The 11,450-nt window shown below is 41.5% G+C and overlaps 1 long non-coding RNA gene across 1 annotated transcript; it reads left to right on the top strand.

Moving 5' to 3' along the window:
- Nucleotides 1-2,601: 2,601 nt before the first annotated feature.
- On the top strand, nucleotides 2,602-10,904 carry LOC138991782 (uncharacterized). Its single transcript, XR_011467664.1, has 3 exons — nucleotides 2,602-2,666; nucleotides 9,603-9,733; nucleotides 9,982-10,904. It is a non-coding gene; the product is annotated as an uncharacterized lncRNA (long non-coding RNA).
- Nucleotides 10,905-11,450: the final 546 nt, after the last annotated feature.

The following is an 11,450-nucleotide window of genomic DNA, read 5'->3' as shown; positions in this document are numbered from 1 at the left end:
AGGTTATGGGTTAATTAACTTAATTCCTGGATGGGGAATTAAGATCCTGCAAGCGTGTGGCTTGGCCAAAAAAAAAAAAAAAAGGGAATAGTAATAGAGATGACATAGCTGCTAAGCAGTAGAGCCAAGACTTAAATCTAGGAAACAGATTATGGAGCTTTCTCTTTTAACAAATCATTTTGTACAGTATCACAGCGTTTTTTCTTTTTTAAAGAAAAAAAAAGTTGAATATAATGATTTTTTCAAACCCTGCTCTTAACCAGATCATTTTTTCCAAATTGGTATATAGCTGAAAAACTATAATGTCAAAAGATTGTGATACATGCAGTGAACAGAAATTTTAGAAGCAGCCTAAATGCTGCAGAGACTTACTAAATCCAAGTCCTATTGAATGCACATATGATAATTAAATCCCAGGACATTTCAGACTCCAGTTCATCATTGCTGCTGTTGAAATCATCCCTTTAATTTGATAGCATGAATCAGGGAGAATGTACCAATAGCTCCCAGCACAGTTGTCTAGTTTACCATTGGCAGTTACTTTCCTATAATTGAGGACAACTGCTGTCAAGTTAGGCATTTGCTATGATTTGAACGTTAGTGTTTCCTTAACATTCATATGATGAAATCCTAAATCCCTAAGGTGATGGTATTAGGAGGTGGCACTTTTGGAAGGTGCTTAAGTTATGAGGCTGGAACTTTCATGAATGGGATTGTTTCTGTTATAAAGGAGACCCTCCAGGGTTTCCTAGTACCTTCCACCATGTACGGACACAGCGAGGGATGATAGTCTGCAGCCTGGAAGAGGGTCTTCACCAGAACTTGACCATGCTGGCTCCTGATCTTGGACTTCCAGCCTCCAGAACTGTAAGAAATAAATTTCTGTTGTTTATAAGCTACCCAGTGTGTGGCATTTTGTTATAGCAACCCAAATAGATTATAACAGTATTATTTCTCCAGTTCTTAAAAAAATCCTGGAAGAAAACTTGGGCAAATAAATTTTGGCTGCCTCATAATAGATTCTTAATAGTATATTCTATTTACATCTAGTCAGAAAGAATGCTCTTCATGTTTACTTTATACATTTCAGTACTTACACATTTATAGAAACATGTAAATTTTTCTATTCCAGAACACTCAAATCTAAAATACTTTTATGTTGAAGTTCATAGATATTTCTCATACTTAGTTTTAGAAATCTGTAAGTCTAGATAAATTGGAAAGGGGGAAAATGAATTCAGTTTATATCCATGTTTGTACAAGTCTTTGAAAATGGATACACTCAACAAGAAAGAACATTATTCAAGATAGTTGAAGGTTTTGGAATAAAATAGATGAAGTATATGAAATGTGATTTATATAGTCTAATAAAATACACATAATCTAAAATATATTCAAAATGAATTTATATTATGATCTGAGAGTAAGTTTTGTCAACATATATATGTTGTTGTTGTTTAGTCACTAAGTCGTGTCTGACTCTTGTACGAAGCCGCCAGGCTCCTCTGTCCATGGGATTTCCCAGGCAAGAATGCTAGAGTGCCTAGCCATTTCCTTCTCTAGGGTATCTTCCTAACCCAGAGACTGAACCCACGTCTCCTGCATTGTAGGAGTATTCTTTACCACTGAGCCACCTGGGAAGCCCATATGTATGACTACACATGACTAATTTCTACTAGATTGCTAACCAATTGGAAGTGATTTTCATAAGTAGGCTTGTCTATCAATAACTTTAAAGAAATAGCATATAGTTTCCTGAAGGACCAATAAAAATGTTTATGTACAAGTATGATTAATACTACGTTATCTGTAATAGAAAAAAAATAGGAAAGCCCTAAATACCCCATCAATAGGGAAGCAGTATGGCATTGTGATTAAGAATTGCCTGGATTCAAATCCCATCTCCACAATTTACTGTGTGATCATGGAGACATTATCTCACTCTCCAATTAGTTTGCTTGTGCTCAGTCACTAAGTAGTGTCTGACTTTTTGCGACCCCATGGGCTGTAGTCCCCAGGCTCCTCTGTCCATGGGATTTCCCAGGCAAGAACACTGGAGTGGGTTGCCATTTCCTTCTCCAGGGGCTCTTCCCGACTCAAGGATCGAACCTTCATCTCCTGCATTGGCAGGCAGGTTCTTTACCACTGAGCCCCAGGAAGCCCCCATTTGTAAAATGAAGCTAATAAAATTTACTCCACTGGTTTGTTGTAGTACTTAGAATAGTTCCTAGTCCATAGTATATACTCAATGCATTTTAGTTATCATTATTGATAGGGAATTGGGATACAACTTGGTAGAGGCACACAAGGGAATACTAGGTAACTTTTAAAAAAAAGACAGCTATATGCACTACTTAACTAGAAGACAGTCTGTTGCCAACTCATTTTGTCTCCCTCTCTCCAATGCCCTGCAAAAAACTTAGCTAGAGAGAAGCTGAATTTTGTGCATATATATTGAAGAACAGAGAGCAGATCTGGGGGGCCTCTGATGGAAAATAAAATTATTTGGGGGTGCATTATAGGAAGAGAAAGGGGAGAGGCTTCGGGGCAATATGGATTGTATATAGAGAAAAGACCTGCCGACTTTTTTTTTTCTTTGTAGGCAAAGAAAACTGATGTTTATTAAAATGCTCTTTAGGTGACACACACTTTGCTGCCAGCTTGATGTAAGTAAATAATTCCATTTAGTCTTTGAAGTAACCCTAAGAGGTGGGTGTTACTGCTGGTTGACCACAAAATTATAGAGGTGAAATGGTTTGACAGCCACACCTGGAGCTTAACTATGCTATGCGAAGCTCAGAACCTGTATTGACTTCAGGACTTCAAGATACTTTTCTCAACTCAACGCTCTTCGCTTCAGTGCCTCCAAGGAAAGCGTAAGGTCTTTCATGGAGCAGACCACATTATCTGGCATCCATTTTGTCAGAGCTGCTTCCCATTGTCCCAAAAGGGCATCTGTCCTTGCTTGCTGTGCTCCTTCTGTCCACTTGACTTACTCCTGCACAGCCCACAGGCCTCCTCACAGTAAGCACTTCCTCTTGGAAGCCTTCCCTGATAGCTCTTGATAGCCTCCCAGTCAGGGCTGTCATGAAGGTGTGGTCCCTACTGTTCCCAGCGGACCTTGTTCTGTCACAGCACTTGCACATATATGCAATCATCAGTGACTCTTCTGCCTTTGCCACTGAAGACAGGGTCAGTCTCCAACACCTGTATAGTTCCCAACCACTGGTAGTTGCTCCATTGTTCCTGTACAGGAACTAGGGATGAATATGATCCCTAGTTACCACTCTCCTTGGGCAATTTTTTTAAGTATAGTTAACTTACAAAATTATATTAATTTCAGATGTTCAACAAAGTGATTCAATTATATATATGTATCAGTTCAGTTCAGTTCAGTAGCTCAGTCCTGTCTGACTCTTTGCAACCCCATGAACCGCACGCAGCACGCCAGGCCTCCCTGCTGCTACTGCTAAGTCACTTCAGTTGTGTCTGACTCTGTGCAGCCCCATAGACAGCAGCCCACCAGGCTCCACCATCCCTGGAATTCTCCAGGCAAGAACACTGGAGTGGGTTGCCATTGCCTTCTCCCCAGGCCTCCCTATCCATCACCAGCTCCCGGAGTTTACCCAAACTCATGTCAATTGAGTCAGTGATGCCATCCAACCATCTCATCCTCTGTTGTCCCCTTCTCCTCCTGCCCTCAATCTTTCCCAGCATCAGGGTCTTTTCAAATGAGTCAGCTCTCCGCATCAGGTGGCCAAAGTATTGGAGTTTCAGCTTCAACATCAGTCCTTCCAATGAACACCCAGGACTGATCTCCTTTAGGATGGACTGGTTGGATCTCCTTGCAGTCCAAGGGACTCTCAAGAGTCTTCTCCAACACCACAGTTCAAAAGCATCCATTCTTCGGCACTCAGCTTTCTTTATGGTCCAACTCTCACATACATACATGACTACTGGGAAAACCATAGCCTTGACTAGACGGACTTTGTTGACAAAGTAAACGTCTCTGCTTTTTAATATGCTGTCTAGGTTGGTCATAAATTTCCTTCCAAGGAGTAAGTGTCTTTTAATTTCATGGCTGCAATCACCATCTGCAGTGATTTTGGAGCCCCCCAAAATAAAGTCAGCTACTGTTTCCAATGTTTCCCCATCTATTTGCCATGAAGTGATGGGACTGGATGCCATGATCTTAGTTTTCTGAATGTTGAGTTTTAAGCCAACTTTTTAACTCTCTTCTTTCACTTTCATCAAGAAGCTCTTTATTTCTTCTTCACTTTCTTTCATAAGGGTGGTGTCATCTGCATATCTGAGGTTATTGATACTTCTCCCGGCAATCTTGATTCCAGCTTGTGCTTCTTCCAGCCCAGCGTTTCTCATATTAAGTTTCATGAGAAACTTAATATATATTTATAATATAATAATATATAATATTATATATAAAACTTAATATATATAAGTTAAGTATGCTGCTGCTGCTAAGTCACTTCAGTCATGTCCGACTCTGTGCGACCCCAGAGACGGCAGCCCATGAGGCCCCCCTGTCCCTGAGATTCTCCAGGCAAGAACACTGCAGTGGGTTGCCATTTCCTTCTCCAATGCATGAAAGTGAAAAGTGAAAGTGAAGTCGCTTAGTCGTGTCCGACTCTTCTCGACCCCATGGACTGCAGCCTACCAGGACCCTCCGTCCATGGGATTTTCCAAGCAAGAGTACTGGAGTGGGGTGCCATCGCCTTCTCCATAAGTTAAGTATATATTAACTTATATACTCTGCATAAAAGTTAAATAAGCGGGGCGACAATATACAGCCTTGACGTACTCCTTTTCCCATTTGGAACCAGTCTGTTGTTCCATGTCCAGTTCTAACTGTTATTTCCTGACCTGCATACAGATTTCTCAAGAGGCAGGTCAGGTGGTCTGGTATTTCCATTTCTTTAAGAATTTCCCACAGTTTATTGTGAGCCACACAGTCAAAGGCTTTGGCATAGTCAATAAAGCAGAAATAGGTGTTTTTCTGGAACTCTCTTGCATTTTTGATGATCCAGCGGATGTTGGCAATTTGATCTCTGGTTCTCCGTCCTTTCTAAAACCAGCTTGAACATCTGGAAGTTCACAGTTCACATATTGCTGAAGCCTGACTTGGAGAATTTTGAGCATTACTTTACTAGCATGTGAGATGAGTACAATTGTGCGGTAGTTTGAGCATTCTTTGGCATTGCGTTTCTTTGGGATTGGAATGAAAACTGACCTTTTCCAGTCCTGTGGCCACTGCAGAGTTTTCCAAATTTGTTGGCATATTGAGTGCAGCACTTTCACAGGTGTTAAACAGCATTTATTATATTCAGGATTTTGTGTGTCAGGAATTGGGATGGGGCTTAGTGAGAACAGCTCATCACTGTTCTATGCTTCTGTTGATGATCAGGTAGCTCAAATGGCCAGAGATGGTTGGAATAGTTTGCATGCATACATGTGAAGTCACTTTAGTCCTATCTGACTCTTGAGTGCAGCACTTTCACAGCATCATCTTTTAGGATTTGAAATAGCTCAACTGCAATTCCATCACCTCCACTAGCTTTGTTCCTAGTGATGCTTTCTAAGGCCCACTTGACTTCACATTCCAGGATGTCTGGCTCTAGGCGAGTGATCACACCATCGGGATTATCTGGGTTGTGAAGATCTTTTTTGTATAGTTCTTCTGTGACTTCTTGCCACTTCTTCTGTATATATCTATACTATTTTCTAAAAATTCTTTTCCATTATGGTTTACTACAAGATATTGAATATAGTTCCCTATGCTATGAATCTTTGTTATCTGTTTTACAAATAGTAGTGTGCATCTGTTAATTCCCTACACCCAATTTATCCCTCCCTGCCCCCTACCCTTTGGTAACCTTAAGTTGGTTTACTATGTCTGTGAGTCTGTTTCTGTTTTGTAAATAATTTTATTTGTACTATTTTTTATTTACTTTTGGCTGCGCTGGATCAGTGCTTTGCTCGGATTTCTCTAATTGTGGTGAGCTGGGCTACTCTTCATTGTGGTGTGTGGGCTGCTCCTTTTGGTGGCTTCTCTTGTTACAGAACACAGGCTCTAGGCATGCAGGCTTCAGTAGTTGCTGCACACATGCTCAGTAATTGTGCCTCGGGGGCTCTAGAACTTGGGCTCAGTAGTTCTGGCACACAGGCTTAGCCGCTCCAAGGCATGTGCAATCTTCCCGGACCAGGGATCAAACCCATGTCCCCTGCATTAGCAGGTGGATTCTTATCCACTGTGCCACCAGGTAAGTCCTGTACTATTTTTTAGATTCCCCATATCAGTGATATCATATGATATTTGTCTTTCTCTTTTCTCTCAGAGAAAAGACAATACTAAGTAAGTACATACTAAGTGAGTACTTTACTTAGTATGATCATCTGTAGGTCCCTCCATGTTGGTGCAAATGAGCAGTCAGAGCTTTTGAGGTATTACTTTGGTGGGTGGGTTCAAGGGAGTTAAGAGACCAGGGAAGAATTATGGGCCCCACAGGAAACTGGGATCTGGTATCTTTTGGTTCACTAGATATACATATATATATATATATATATATATACACACACACACGTATATATATATATATATATGTTCTATATATGTGTATGTGTGTATATATATATATATACAGATACACACATATATGTATATATATGTTCTATATATATGTATGTATATGTACATATATGTGTATGCTGCTAAGTCACTTTGGTCGTGTCAGACTCTGTGTGACTCCATAGACGGCAGCCCACCAGGCTCCCCCGTCCCTGGGATTCTCCAGGCAAGAACACTGGAGTGGGTTGCCATTTCCTTCTCCAATGCGTGAAAGTGAAAGTGAAGTCGCTCAGTCGTGTCCGACTCTTAGCGACCCCATGGACTGCAGCCTACTAGACTCCTCCATCCATGGGATTTTCCAGGCAAGAGTACTGGAGTGGGGTACCATTGCCTTCTCCATATATGTATATATGTATACACATATATATACATCCTGCATCCAGATGTTCTACTGCATCCCGAACTCTAGCAGACAATATTTTCTCAACTGTTTATTGTGTATAAGCATGCTGAGTCAGAGGTGAGTTAACCCTGCTCTCTGGGAGGGAGATACTCACCAGGGAGAAGGAATGACTTCCTGGGCTGCAGGGCTGATTTAGGGAAATTCCTTGCCCAGAGACCTAATCAGTGTCTTGGTGCCTAGGAAAAGTGAAGTGTTATTTCCAGGGGTGAGCAGTTGATTTGGTCCATTCAGTCTTGAGGATTATACGTAGTAATCCTAGTTAACATCACAATGTTCAAATGTAAGAGCACACTGGGTACTTCCTGGGGAAAAACACTGAGCAGGCCCAGTCCTTGCCTAGTAGCCTTAATTGTAAGTTAGTAATGATAATAGCAGGTTGGTGTATTAGGAACATATTAGTTCCTAATAATTTCTTGGTAGTTTGTCTAGCAGAAAGATCTCTGCCCCCTTTTAGGGTGGTTTTCATTTCCCTTCTGAAAATCGCTTTTCTTGCAAGAGACTTAATCGATTAAACCACAAAACATGAAATAGAAGAACCAATTCCAATCAAAAAGATCTAAGATGTGGACTCTCAGGATCAAACAGGTTATTTTAAAACATCAGGTATCTCTTTTCTGGCAATCAATAGATTTGTACAGAATACCACCATTTCCTAAAAACACTCCCTTATAAAATAATTGTCCTAATATTCTAGTTTTGGATAAGAATTGTTCCAGTTTTACCAAAGGGCACTATATTTTATATGTTGAGTCAAAATGAAGGAAAGGTACAGAATGCATGAGATGACAACAAGTGTGAACCTGTAGAAAACGCACTTCATATATGACTGGGAACAATACAAAAGTATTAGCTAAGAACATTCGTGAAAGGGGTCAGAGGCGCATCCTACCTCTCATGGAACAAAAAGGCTTGGAGAAATGGACACATGCATTTAACTAGAAAGCGAAGGGTAAGCAAGGAGAGCACAGAGGTCACGGGGTAAAGACGCAGACACAGTTACTGAGGAACAACCCCAAACTCCCAAGAAAATGCTGCTGCCCCTCCCTCCTCATTCCCTCCCAGCTTGCAGATACAAAACAAGCCCCATCTCATGAAGGGGTGTAGCTGTTTAGTGCCAAGTACTAAGCAAACCATAAATTTCCACTTTATGTTTTATGGGAACTGTAGTTTGGGGGACCTACCAGAAGGCTCTATTATGATTTAACTTTATCCATGTAACAATATATCTCAGTATAAAGTCCAGGTTCCTGGAGGAGGGGATGGATTGGGAAATTGGAATTGACATATATACACTGCTATGTATAAAATAGATAACTAATGAGAATTGACTATATAGCACAGGGAACTCTAATCAATGCTCTGTGGTGACCTAAATGGAAAGGAAATCCAGAGGGTTTATATGTAAACATATAGCTGATTCTATATATGTACTTTGCTGTACAGCAGAAACTAACACAATATTGTAGAGCAAGTATACTCCAATTGGAAAAAAAAAAAAAACAGGTTGCCTCAGTTTAAAAAAAAAAAAAAAAAGCAGAAACAGGCAAAAAGAATTTGCATTTTATTTTTCTTGGCAGGGGAAATTGAGATTAATGAAATTTAATCGTGCTTTACTGCTCCTTTTAGATTTCCAACATTATCCCAGGGCTTCCCAGCAGCAAAGTAGATTGCTTCTGTTCTAGAACAATGGGACAAGGTCACCCTAACCCTCAGAACATGAGGAAAATCCCCAAGTCTTCAAAGAGTTGAAAGATCTCCATAGACTCGGTTCTTGTCCTAGTTTGTCCTCATGATTTGCCACTTTTTTTTTTTTTAATTCAGAAAATAATTTATATTAATTACAGTACATTTTCTGGCAGGGAGGTTACTTACCCTACTGAAGAATATAGTAAATCCTGTAAAGTGGAAATGGAATAGAAGATACTGAAAAACTACACTTTGGGTTCTACTATTGGACTCAGACTATGATATTAAATCTATTACTTGAGGAACATTACTCCATCTGGCCTAGTACTTACCCAATCTATAGCAACCCAGACTGGACAATCTGTGAGGAAACTCACAAAGGCTCATTTCCTCCTATAAATAGCCTTTATGCCCCCCAAAAGCATCTTAGTTACAGGTGCCAATGTTCTTGGGTTATATTTAAAAGCTTAAAGAATTTGAGCCAAAGGAAAGGGTCTTCATTCTATCTTATGTATGACAGGAGACTTACCACCTCTATACTGGATACAAAAGCAGTTAACTAATGAGAAAACAGGTATAGATTAATTGGTATGTTATAGAAGCTTCACTTTATAATCCATACAGTCTTTTTTTCCTGAGTATCTCCTTCTTCACTACTGCAGTAGGTATCATAGGGCTTGTCTCCTATGTCTATTCTTCTGGTTGTTTTAATCATTTGACCCTCCTCCTCTCAAGAGATGGGGTGTATGCTTTCTTCCTTTGAACCTGGGTGGGCTCCAAGACTGGCTTGACCAGTAAAGCACAGTTAAGTGATGCTATAGTTTCCGAAGTTGTCATAAAAAGCCTTGCATCTTCCTCCTTGGCCTCTAGGAACACTATGGTTCTTGGAACCCTGAACCACCCTGTGAGTAGATCTGTCCTGGGACTGTCGTGCTGAATGCTCTGGAAGATAACCCCCTGTGAACCTGTCTTTCCACCATTCCAGCCCAGGAGCCAAGCATGTAAGTGAAGATGCTATCTGGGGATTTAAGGTGCTTCAGCCAGAGCTTCTCTAGCCCCTAGCTCTTTGAGTCATTCCCCAGTACTTTAGTCACCCAGCTGAGGTGCCATCTTGCTGTGCCCTTTCTACATTTTGGACCTATTGAATCTCATGAGTATAATAAAAGATTGTTGTTTTACACCACTAAGTTTTGGGGTGGTTTGTTATACAGCAAAAGATAACTGGAACATCTCTTGGAATCTATTTTAGTTGAAAAAATGGCTGTTGGGCTAAAGGCTGTATTTTCCAGCGTCTGCTCTTGCAGGTGAGTGTGGTAATGAGTCTTGCCTGTGGTGTGTGAGTGGAAGTGATGCAATTTCCAAGTCATGTCAATAAAATGTTAGTGCTGGTCCTCCACTTGCCCTCCCTCACTGCTTCTTGTTGACTGAGATATAGTGATAATTGAAGCAGTTATGTAGGATCCAGACATTCCAGAAGGCTATCACAGACTGAATTCCCCAGGGAGCATATAGTGCGCAGAATTCAATGTGCAAAACACTCATTAAATAGTTCCATGGGGATCAACACCTGTAAAGAAGGGGAAGAAGGCAGAAGTGGGCAGAGGGCAAAAACTGCAATGCAGGGCCAATGACAGCCTCAGACAGGCCCATAGAAAACCTGGACGCTAAAAGAGCCCTTCACATTTGTCCTCTGCTAGGTCTAGATGGAGAAGGCAATGGCAACCCACTCCAGTACTCTTGCCTGGAAAATCCCATGGATGGAGGAACCTGGTAGGCTGCAGTCCATGAGATCACTGAGTCGGACATGACTGAGCAACTTCACTTTCACTTTTCACTTTCATGCATTGGAGAAGGAAATGGCAACCCACTCCAGTGTTCTTGCCTGGAGAATCCCAGGGACGGGGGAGCCTGGTGGGCTGCCATCTATGGGACTGCACAGGGTCGGACACAACTGAAGCAACTTAGCAGCAGCAGCAGCAGGTCTAGATGAAAAGCAGAGACATTACTTTGCCAACAAAGGTCCGTCTAGTCAAGGCAATGGTTTTTCCAGTGGTCATGTATGGATGTGAGAGTTGAACTGTGAAGAAAGCTGTGAAGAATTGATGCTTTTGAACTGTGGTGTTGGAGAAGACTCTTGAGAGTCCCTTGGACTGCAAGGAGATCCAACCAGTCCATTCTGAAGGGAGATCAGCCCTGGGATTTCTTTGGAAGGAATGATGCTAAAGCTGAAACTCCAGTACTTTGGCTACCTCATGCAGAGTTGACTCATTGGAAAAGACTCTGATGCTGGGAGGGATTGGGGGCAGGAGGAGAAGGGGACAACAGAGGATGAGATGGCTGGATGGCATCACTGACTCAATGGATGTGAGTCTGAGTGAACTCTGGGAGTTGGTGATGGATAGGGAGGCCTGGAATGCTGCAATTCATGGGGTCACAAAGAGTCAGACACAACTGAGCAATTGAACTGAACTGAGGTCTAGATGGCCACAAGTCAGTTATTAGATTTGGGTCACCCTAGGCTTTGCCTCGGAGAAGGCAATGGCACCCCACTCCAGTAGTCTTGCCTGGAAAATCCCATCAACGGAGGAGCCTGGTGGGCTGCAGTCCATGGGGTCACTAAGAGTCAGACACGACTGAGTGACTTCACTTTCACTTTCAAGCATTGGAGAAGGAAATGGCAACCCATTTGTGTTCTTGCCTGGAGAATCCCAGGGACAG

This window comes from Bos mutus, chromosome 2, assembly GCF_027580195.1.
Source record: "Bos mutus isolate GX-2022 chromosome 2, NWIPB_WYAK_1.1, whole genome shotgun sequence".
In the NCBI taxonomy this organism is placed as follows: domain Eukaryota; kingdom Metazoa; phylum Chordata; class Mammalia; order Artiodactyla; family Bovidae; genus Bos; species Bos mutus.
This window is presented reverse-complemented; position numbering and strand designations above follow the sequence as displayed.